Source organism: Setaria viridis, chromosome 6, assembly GCF_005286985.2.
Source record: "Setaria viridis chromosome 6, Setaria_viridis_v4.0, whole genome shotgun sequence".
NCBI lineage: Eukaryota > Viridiplantae > Streptophyta > Magnoliopsida > Poales > Poaceae > Setaria > Setaria viridis.
Genome location: NC_048268.2, coordinates 5,479,936 through 5,491,544, shown reverse-complemented (window position 1 = coordinate 5,491,544; position 11,609 = coordinate 5,479,936).

Sequence of the window (11,609 nt, the reverse complement as noted above, 5' to 3'; positions counted from 1 at the left end):
TACTCCTACCTTCTGAACATGTAATTCAAAAATCACCTAAGCAGCTAAGCCTGCCTGCCTGATCCACACAGGCGCTGCAAAGCAAGAGTCGGTCCACGGGCAAAATTGGGCCGTGAGATGACCGCTCTATCGTCTAAGTGGGCGGGCTGGATGGGCTCCCAACTCATGTAGAAACCGACTCGATCTGAAGCCGGAGGACGGGCTTCAGGTAGGTTTTTCTTACCCAATTTCCACTGAGATTTGTACACGCAATACCATCCGTTGGATGTATCTCCACTCCTCAACCCGAAGTGCTTCCAAAGCACACTGCCGTCACCCCGAGCTCGCCGGCGGTCGCGCCGCTCTGCCTCGGATCCCCACCCGCCCCGCACGCCACCGCCACCCCCTTGTCCGCAGGCCGCGCGCGCCGTCGGGGCCGCCACACCTGGCCGTGCCGCCGCTCCTAGAGCACGCTGGTTGTACGCGTGCCGTCCACTTACCCCAGCACTTGAGGAAGAAGATGAGGAAAAATTGGAACATTAAACCTTATTCGTCCAAATGTTGAGCTTTGCTTGTCTAAATGTTGAAATAGACAGTGAAAAATATTGAATTTTATATTTTCTTACAAAACGTTGACATCAGATTAAAAAATGTTAAATCTATTATTTTTAATATTGATGTGATTTTAAAAAATGTTAAATCTAATTTGTTGAAATGTTGAATTGGTTTGTTAAAATATTGATTTGAAGTTTTAATTGAGCTAATGGCGGGCTTTATAGTTGTGAGGCTTGACTGGCTTCCGGTAGCCAGGAGCCCCAGTCCGAAACATGATATCTGCCGCAACAGGAGATCCATCGATCGTCCTCTCCTTTCCAAAAAAAAAAAGAACAATCATGCTAAAAAATCCGAAATCAAGTCAGAAGCCACGACGTGTCTTCATTCGAATCATCACCACGGGCTGCTTGCCTGCTTGGATCGTCTCGTAAGAGCTTACGTAGGGCTGCTAGTGGGCGGGTTGAAATAGGTTTCATGGGACGGGTCGTGACGTGGGGTGTATTTAAATGGGTTAAAATAGATTTTAGTATCTAATGGGCTGGGACGGGTTAGGTATATCACAAATCCGGTTGGAGCGGGTTGAAAGTGGGTTTTTTTTAAGTTTGTATGAGTTTAACTCATATGTTTAACTTTCACGTTTTGGCTCTTTACGTGGGATCCATATGTAGGTTTACTCACAGTACTTTGCACAAGGTGATGGACTATCAAACTGATTCATCTTCAGCAAATTTCGATCAATTTTACTAAATTTTAAAGTGTGAACGCGAGATTTAGTTCTAGGGTCAACTCTTGACATGGGTTACGATATAAGTGTGACGACCCTGGTTGAAATCAGCCGAGTTAATCCTAATCCGAGTCTCTAATCCCTCTGTCTCGGCTCCCCTAAGCTTAAGCGCTCCACCTCCGGTCCTAGTCCCGACCCCGGAGAACCCAACCAACCCCGTCGGTTCCTACTGAGTTCCCCAAGGAAGTGCTCCTTTCAATCTTGGAGCTGTGGGACAACCGAGACTGACCGGTGGGTCCGCAAATCTTTTCCCCGGATCTCCCAAGGCAAACGCACTCGAGCGGCCTGCACCGCTTCAGAGCTTCTCCGCTGCGTGGCTAAATCCCTCCGACGCCCGCCGCTTCGCCCAGTCGTCGCCCGCGACAGGATGGATTCCCGCGCCCTCCTCCCCAATCGCAGCGGAAGCCCCTATGCAACCCTTTCTGCAGCACCTCGTCTCGCTCGCGCCCTTGCCGGCTGCGCCTTGGTGCTCCATCGCCGTTGTGGCAGATCTTTGCCGCCTGCTACGTCAAACCGCCTCGAGGCTCGTGCCCATCATCTCGCCGGATCCCCGGCTGCAAGGCCCGATGCCTTCCGGCTTTTCCGCCTCCTCTCCACAGTCGCGCCGCCCACGAACTCACTATGCGACTATTCCTCCATCGCCAACCCCGACTCCGGCAGCGTCAGCACCCTTCTCTCGCCCCACCAGTGCCGTGTGCCGGCAATGCCGCTGTATCGTGCTCGACTGCAACGCCGTTCGCCCTGTCTTTTCGCCTGTTGCAACCTCGCTTGCAGTGCCTTTTTCCCTGTCACACCAATCACATCCACTGCTTGACGACGCCCGCCTCCGCCAAGATCTCAGCCCCGGAAAAACCGCGCCTGCGCCGCCTGGTCTCCAGTGCCCAATGGTCGAAGACGCTATCTCCAAAGTCCTGTTCCGCCGCCCATCGCCGCTCAATCGCCGCCATGGCAGCGCACTCCCTCCTTCTCTTCCGGTCTTCGTGCCACTCGAAATCTCTCTCTTCCGCGCCGCTATAAAAAGGGAACGCCAGAGTTCCACCGGAGTTCCTTCGCCTTTGCTATTTCGCCGCCCCTACTCTGAGAGCACCTGAGCACTCCCGCTGAAATCTTGAGAGTTTCCCCTCTCCGCTCAAGTCCACCCCTCCCCCCAATCCACCCAGCCACCTGCTCCTCCGCACTGTGCTAAAGCTTCCTTGTTGCTCACAAGAAGCTCCGCTGCCGCCGGACATCGCCTCCGCCCAAGCCTTAATGCTTAAGACCTTCCGCCCAAGTCTGCTCCTTCCCAAAGCTTCACCTATAAACCGAAGGTAAGCTGCCGACCCCTTACCGGTTCGCTCGACCCTATCTGTTCACCCGACCCCTTTTTCGTCTCGCCCGACCCTGTCTGTTAGCCGACCCTTATCTGCCTCACCCGAGGACTCGACTGTATCTTTTCCTTGACCCGAGGGTATCTGTGTAAGATTTCGGTGACTTCTCTGTGATAGATCTGAGGACCCCAAACATAGTTATCCCTTAAGGTTTAAGGGTCAGATCATAAGTTTCTTCCAATCCGACCCTTGGTCTTGTATCCACTGAAGCTTGAACCCCCACACTTTTTCCGTAGCTTTGCTACAAGTTTCTGGGCTAAGACTTGCGAGTGTTGCTGTTGAAATAACCATCTAAACACTAACTCTTGCATTGCATTCATGTAGAGTTTCGTCTTGTTGACGGCGTCTACGAGGTACACCCGGTTCCAGAAGACGGAGCTGTAGCTGAGCTACCAGTTCCAGAAGCCGAAGTCGCCCCAGCTGAAGACCAGCTTCCCTCCCCTCCGCTTGAAGGCAAGCCCCGGAGCATGAACCCCAAATTTTCCCAAACTTGCGCATGCCTTCTTTCCCATATTTGTGCATTTACGTATAGGAGTTGTTTGCAACCTTAGAGGCATGACATAGTTCCCTTACTCTGAACACTAGTTTGTTGGGCCGAGTAGTTGCTATGCTTAAATAGGAACCGGTAAGAGTCGAGTGATTTCCTGTCACTCGCGAGTTATAGGAGTTTGTTGTTTTCCTTCTGTTACAACTATAAGAACGATGGACGGGGCAGGGTTTTGGTTAACTCTTTTGGTGGTCGGCTGATCGCCCCGTCTGTCTATGGAATCTATTAAGGCCCGACAGTGTTGGTGTTCGTGATCAAGTGTTTGAAAGTACTAATCTCATACCTAGTATGGGATGGGGAAGCCTAGTACCTGATTGAACTAGGGCGTGGCTTATACCCCTGCTGTCCCTGGAACGAGGTTCCCATGGTACATCATGTGGGTGCAAGTGCGGTCACAGTAAGGTAGAAGCCGGGACTGTGGAGCATTGCATGCCAAGGGAAGTTTGGACCTGACACGTGCCCGGGAATTGATGGGGACAGCCGACACAGGAAGCGACCCTTGTGGTGCGCGGATGTCGTGAGATTAGGTTCGCCATGCATGGTTAAGAAACTCGAATCGATTCGCCTGCCTCTCACATCATGAGACTGCTTGATCGCTATGCTACACTGAGTAATGAAAGAGTCTGATAATGACATGGTCTTGATGATGAGCTTATATACATAAAGTTGGATCTATGCTTGCTTAGAGTAAGATGCCAACGTAGACTGGTTAATGAACCTAAAATTTGAGCTAGAACTTGAAAGCAAGGACCTAACATAGTCACTTTTGGCAAACAAACCCCTCAGTTAAAAAGCCTTGCATGTCTAGACGTGGTGGAGTAGTTTTACCACCGGTCGGTTAAGTCTTGTTGAGCTTAGCAGCTCAGCCTTGTTTGTGGCTCTCTTTTCAGGTGAAGTCGCAGCTCCTGAGTTTGCTCCTGTTGGCACTTGGCCGCCCCAGCTCCCTCCAGGTTGGACGGTCGAGTAGGGTCCCTCCTCGGATGGCGAGGAAAGGGATCACTGATGTCCTGATCGGCCTCATCAGGGACATCCGACCCCAGCGCTAGCTTCCGCTATTTTACCTTTCCGCTGCTTTTGAATCTTGTAAAACTCTGACTCTCGTTTTGATGTTGAGCTATTTTGTCAAACTTGTTTAACTCAGTGGACCTGTTGTATTCTCTGGAACCACTCACCTTCGTGTGAGCTTTGCTAACTCGGTCCTGTTAAGTGGTTAAATCGGAGGAAATCCGACGGCATCTTGAGTTAACTCGATTAAGGCATGAGTGCCGCATCTTAAGCGATGTAACTGTGCTTTAGTTGAGTTAATCCGAGGTGGTTCTGCCATAGCTGGTATCCGAGCAAGGTTTAGCAGGACAGAGAGAACCATGGGTCCTAAAACACGTTCTTTGAATAAAATTTGCAAGAAAATTGTTGAAAAATTTCGTACGATCATTAAGGATGACCTTAGTACGAGAGGCCCTAGGGGATTTTGGGGTTATTTTTAGGTGGCTAATATTTATTGGTTATCTTGCTAACCCCCCAGCACTTCGCTGCGTGTATCATACGTGTGCCGAGTTCCGCATCACGAGTATGCGAGGGTTGATAGGGAGTTCTATTCAAAGGACCCTGTCATCGCGGTTGTTTCGCCCACGTCTATCACACGTGTGCAGGTTCCGTGTGTTGATTCATACGAAGGGTGGTATGGTTCGATTCCAACGAGCCTATCATCACGGTTGTTCGCCCACGTCTATTATACGTGCGCAAATTCCACATCTCGAGTATGCGAAGGGTTATAAGGTTCCATTCAAAGGGGACCTGTTTCCACGGTTGTTGTGCTGTCCATGCAGCCTTAAACGCATGGCTGCCATTTCTATAGTGAACGGTAATGCTTGGAGACGCTTTCGTGGGTGCTGGCACGAAAGGTTCATATGGTTATGTTTTCTGCAGGTACACTAACCGCGTTCGCCTAGGAGACGCTACTAGAACCCGACTAGATATTACAAGGAGACACGTACTGGTTGCCTTGCCACCGGCACTGACTGCGTAAGATCAAAGTTGTGGCAGTTGTTTTGGTTGAGAGGACGAGGTAGGCCGTGCATGCGACATGAACTAAAATTTGTGAAACCACCTCCCTAGAACAACCTTGCCTTGGTCAAAACTCTTCTTCGGTTTAAGGATTTCTAGCTTCCTTTCCAGCTTGCTTTGGTCAAATCCGAGTACTTTTTCTGCCCGACCTGTTCTTCTTCTTAGAGTTTCTATCTCACGTCAGTTCGGTTTTTGATTCCAGATGGCTGCCCTCGGACACGTGTTGTATGGCGCTGACGCCATTTCCCACTCTACGTGCCTACACTTTGAGGGTTTTCCTGCTATTCTGTGGGACACCTTAAGGTGGTTTAGGTATCAGTCCCCGCCTTTGTACGTGGAACGGATGCACCAGGAGCACGGAGTATAGAGGTGCAACGTGCAGGTGGTGGTACCTCCACCCCCTGTGCAGCCCGAGTGGCCCCAGCTCGAAGTCTTGACTTGCGGACACGCTCTGGAGGATACTTGGGAGTCGGCTGCTCTGCAGATCCTCACCCAGTTCTGTCGACTACACCCGCTTGAGAGGTCACCTTAGACCCAATCGGCTTGTTCCCTACCAGGGATCGGCTAGACCCGGCGTGGCATGATCGCGTCAACAACATGGAAGTGTTAACAACCTCCCATTCACTGGTCACCATCTCTACCACCACTAGATGCATGTCAGCTTTGTATCGGCTGATTGAGCTTCAAGGCCGAGCGATGGCTGTCTTGGCTCGGATAGCCATAGACACACAAGGGCTTTTCAACGCCGCCAAGAGAGACTTGGTGGGACAATCATATCAACTCATCCAGAGAGGCATACAGATCCATGACATGCAAGAAAGAATCTCCGAGCTCGAGGGAGAAGTAACGGACCTGGTGGATGGCATGATCGAGCTTGCCGAAGAAAAGATGGGTGTCGAGATGGAGCTAGCAGTTGCTAATGCTCATTTGAACGAGCACCACGCTGAGCTTGATGCTATGCATGCCCTTGAGATGCAGCTGGACGAACAAGAAGATCCTGAGGAGGTGATGGGAGCGTCCAGCATGGACATTGAGGATGGCGACGCCCCTTCTTCGACTCACAGTATTCCCTCATAGGTTGAGAGCTATAGGAATCTAATCTTTGGTTGTACTCCTCGGCAACCTAAGTTTGGAAAGTGATGTAATAGGTTAGCCTTGAGTTGAGTATTCCTCCTGTGTTTTGGGGAACAACAATGCAATGACCTTAGTGAAATCAGATCTTAACTTGACCTTTGACCCTTTTTGCGACACGCTGGGAATGCCAAGTTGTGGGAGTTTTGTGCTATGACCGCACACCCGTCTTCTATGGGTCCGTCCAAAACTTGGCCGACCCCGAGTCGTAGGGTCGGATGCGCTCGACTCCTCGAGGTAGTTCTCCGCCTCGCCTGACCCCTTGCTGTGCAGTTCGCTTCGCCCGACCCCTGGTTTCACTGCTTCGCTTAGCCCGAACCCTTGGCCTAAGGTCGGATATAGTGGAACTTTTGGGATATGGTTTTGGTTCGCCCGAAGTTGTGTGCAGAACTAAGATAGTTGCTCACTAAGATGGCAAGAGGAAGTGTGTATCTCCTTAATAAGAAATGTTGTTGTGTTGCCTTATCGGCCAGAGTCGCATTTGCGGATTTAACATATGCGTTCCCACATAATTGGAATACTTCCGAGGTTATGGAATTAATGGAACGTTGACTCTTGCAGATGGCGCATTGCACCCGATCTGGCTCTGCACCCAGCGGTAGCGAGCAGAGGCAGGATCTTCCTCCGCCTCCGCCCCCACCCTCGCTGGAAGCCCTCCTAGCGGCTCAAACTGAGCTGCTAAGGCATATTGTACAAGGACAACAACAGTAGCCCCATGGAGGGAGAGCTCATTAACAACCTCATGTTGCTTGCTATGAGGACTTCTTGAGCACGCAACCCCCTTTGTTCCAGAAGACACAAGACCCGCTCGACGCCGATGCCTGGATTTGTGCCATCGAATCCAAGTTCTCCCTCCTTACCGCCCATTGCCCGGAGGAGAACAAGGCTCGGTTCGCCGCGCAGCAACTGCGTGGTTCTGCCCTCCTTTGGTGGGATCACTACCACGCCTTGCAGCCGGCCGACCACGTCGTCAGCTGGGAGGAGTTTAAGACGGCGTTCAAGGGCCATCATATCCCTGAAGGTCTCCTGGAGCGTAAGCTCAACGAGTTCCTGGCCCTTACCTAGGGAAATCGAGATGTCCTGCACTATGCGCAGGCCTTCAATGATTTGTGCCGGTACGCTGGATACCATGCGGACACCGATGAGAAGAACCGGGACAGGTTCCGTAGAGGGCTAAGCTTGGAGCTCAGAGAAAGGTTAAACCCGATAAGGGTGAATACGTACAATGAGTTGGTCAATTTAGCCATCTCACAAGAGGACTGCATGAAGGTTCTGGCAGCCGAGAGGAAGAGGAAGGCTCCACTGCCAACGCCCAGCCCACCTACACAACGTTTCAGAATGGTTCCACCACAGGTGCCCAGCCGACCCCAGCCGTCGGGAAGATGGGTTGCTCGACCCCCACCATCGGCAGCACTTCGTTTTCCGGGATTTCAACCTCAGGCACCACGGCCGACCCTACCGCCGCCACCGTGCCCTGCAAATGGTAACCGCTGCTTCACCTGTGGCAATGTGGGGCATTTCGTCAAGGGCTGCCCCAGGAATCAGAATCAGCGCCCGGGGCAGAGCAACGCGATGCTCAATAAAGGGAAGAGGCCCAAGATGCAAGTTCGCCAAGGTTGGCTGAACTTCATCAACGCAGCAGAGCTTCCTGAAGGTGCACCGATAATGACGGGTACCTTTCTTATTCACAGTCTTTCAGTTTTGGTTTTGTTTGACTCGGGAGCCTCACATAGTTTTATTGGAAGAAAGACTAGTGACAAATATGGGTTAAAGTAATGCCAAACAAGAGGATCTTTTAGGATATCCACCCCGGGTGGGGTAATCACATCTGATAGGATGAGTGTCAATGTGCCTATTCAGCTAGTCCGAACACTTTTTAAGGAGAATCTTGTTATTCTCGATCTGGAGGGGATTGATGTCATCCTAGGAATGGATTGGATGACTAGGCACCAGGTTGTGCTAGATATTCTAGCCCGAGCTATCCATGTCAACTCACCCCACCAAGGCCCCTCTGTTGTCCAATTGCCTCGCCAAGAAGATATGAATTCTTGTGCGTATCCCACGATGGAGACCCGACTGAAGGACATCCCTGTAGTCTGTGAGTACCCCGACGTGTTTCCCGATGTTTTGCCGGGCATGCCGCCCGATAGAGATGTGGAGTTTTCCATAGAGTTGATCCCTGACACCGCCCCTATCTCCGAAAGACCGTATCGGATGCCACCCGCTGAGCTGGCCGAGTTAAAAACCCAGTTGAAGGATCTGTTGGAGAAAGGCTTTATCCGACCCAGCACTTCACCTTGGGGTTGCCCAGCTCTGTTTGTGAAGAAGAAGGATGAGAGTCTACGCATGTGTGTGGACTACCGACCCCTCAACGCGGTGACTGTCAAGAACAAGTATCCCCTTCCCCGCATTGATGATTTGTTCGATCAGTTAGCTGGAGCAAGAGTATTCTCCAAGATTGATCTTCGTTCCGGTTATCACCAAATCAAGATCAGACCCTGTGACATTCCCAAAACTGCCTTCTCCACAAGATATGGACTCTACGAGTACCTGGTTATGTCTTTTGGACTCACCAATGCACCCGCTTACTTCATGTATCTCATGAATTCGGTGTTCATGCCCGAGTTGGACAAGTTTGTGGTGGTGTTCATTGATGATATCCTAGTGTACTCAAAGACCGAAGAAGAACATTCCAATCATCTTCATGTGGTTCTTCAACGGTTGAAGGATCATCAGCTTTATGCCAAGTTCTCCAAGTGTGAATTTTGGCTAGATAGTGTCAAGTTCTTGGGACACACTATCTCTCGAAATGGCATAGCCGTGGACCCCAGCAAGGTTCAGGAAGTCATGGACTGGAAGCCTCCCACTTCAGTTCACCAGATCCGAAGCTTTCTTGGATTGGCAGGCTACTATCGGCGCTTCATTCCGGATTTCTCCAAGATAGCTAAGCCGATGACTGAGCTGCTGAAGAAAGAGGTCAAATTTGTGTGGAACGACAAGTGTGAAGAAGCCTTCAACACCCTGAAACACTTGCTGACCTCAGCCCTGGTTTTGGCTTAACCTGACCCTTCTAGGCCGTTTGATGTGTACTGTGACGCCTCTAGCACTGGACTTGGGTGTGTTCTTATGCAAGACCACCGAGTCATTGCCTATGCCTCGCGGGCGTTACGACCTCATGAGCTGAACTATCCAACCCATGATCTCAAGTTGGCAGCAGTGGTTCATGCCTTAAAGATATGGAGGCACTATTTGATGGGCACCCGCTGCAACATCTACACTGATCACAAGAGGCTCAAATACATCTTCACTCAAGCCGACCTCAACATGCGACAAAGGAGATGGTTAGAGCTGATTAAGGATTACGACTTGGAAGTACATTATCACCTCGGCAAGGCCAACGTAGTGGCAGATTCTCTTAGCCGCAAGACCCATTGCAATTGCTTGTCAGCAACCAACTTCATAGAGACTCTGTGCCATGAGGTGGGAAAACTTAATTTGGAAATTGTTTCCCCTGGAACCCTCGGTCAGATCTCTCTTGAGTCTGCTTTGGAGGACCAAATTGGGATGGCACAGTTAGAGGATGAGGAAGTAAGGCGAATCAAAAGGAAGATTTCATGGAAGGATGAGGGGTATAAGCAATTCCGACAGGATGAGAATGGGAGAGTGTACTTTGAGAACCGACTCGTTGTTCCGTCCGACCCCACCCTTAAGAAGCAACTCCTAGATGAAGCTCATCTCTCCAAGTTCTCAATCCATCCTGGCAGCAATAAGATGTATCATGATCTCCGTCAAATCTTCTGGTGGAGTGGAATGAAACCAGAGATTGCACGGTATGTTTCAGAATGCGACACCTGTCAATATGTCAAAACCAGCCATTTAAAGGTAGCAGGTACTCTGCAGCCACTAACTATTCCCTCTTGGAAATGGGAAGACATCAGCATGGACTTCATTGTTGGACTACCCCTTACATCGCAGCGGCATAACTCCATTTGGGTGATTGTGGATCGTCTTACCAAGACCGCCCATTTTCTTCCGGTTCACACCACCCACACGGCCCAGAAATATGCGGATTGTATCTTGACCGCATTGTTTCCCTGCACGGTGTGCCTAGGATGATCATATCTGATCGAGGAGCTCAGTTTGTAGCGCGTTTTTGGGAACAGCTACAAGCATCAATGGGCACCAAGCTCATTCGTAGCTCGACTTACCACCCTCAAACCGATGGTCAAACCAAAAGGGTAAATCAGATCCTTGAAGACATGTTGAGAGCTTGTGTCATCCATTGTGACAAAAATTGGGATAAGTGCTTACCATAGGCAGAGTTCTCCTATAACAATAGCTACCAGACTAGCTTGAAAATGGCACCATTTGAAGCCCTATATGGTCGGAAATGTCGGACGCCGTTGAATTGGTCACAAGTTGGCGAAAGACAGACCTATGGCCGTGATTTGGTAGTAGAAGCCGAAGAGCAAGTTAAGATAATTCAAGCAAATCTCAAGGCAGCCCAATCTCGACAGAAGAGTTACTCCGACAGGAGAAGGAGACCCCTGCAGTTTGATATTGGTGATCATGTGTATCTTCGAGTCTCCCCGACCAAAGGAGTGCAACGGTTTGAAGTAAAAGGGAAATTGTCTCCCCGTTACATTGGCCCTTATGAGATTGTGGAAATTTGCGGACCCGTTGCTTACCGGATCCAACTACCCGGGCAGCTCTTGGCCATTCATGATGTTTTCCATGTCTCCCAACTGAAGAAATGTGTCCAAGTCCCAACTGAGATCTTAGGGCAGGAGCAACTTCAAATCAAACCCGACCTGACCTATGCTGAGTACCCGGCCAAAGTTCTTGACCGTAAGGAGAGGCGCACCCAACGAAAAGTGGTGAAAATGTACAAAATCCTATGGAATAACCACACAGAGGATGAAGCAACATGGGAAACAGAAGAGTATCTGAACAAGCATTTCCAAGGTTTTCTTTCCAGCCAAGGAGGTAAGGACTGCACACCCCCATTGGTCGCTCTTACACCCGAATCTCAGGATGAGATTCTTTTTAAGGGGGGAAGGCTGTGACGACCCTGGTTGAAATCAGCCGAGTTAATCCTAATCCGAGTCTCTAATCCCTCTGTCTCGGCTTCCCTGAGCTTAAGAGCTCCACCTCCGGTCCTAGTCCCGACCCCGAAGAACCC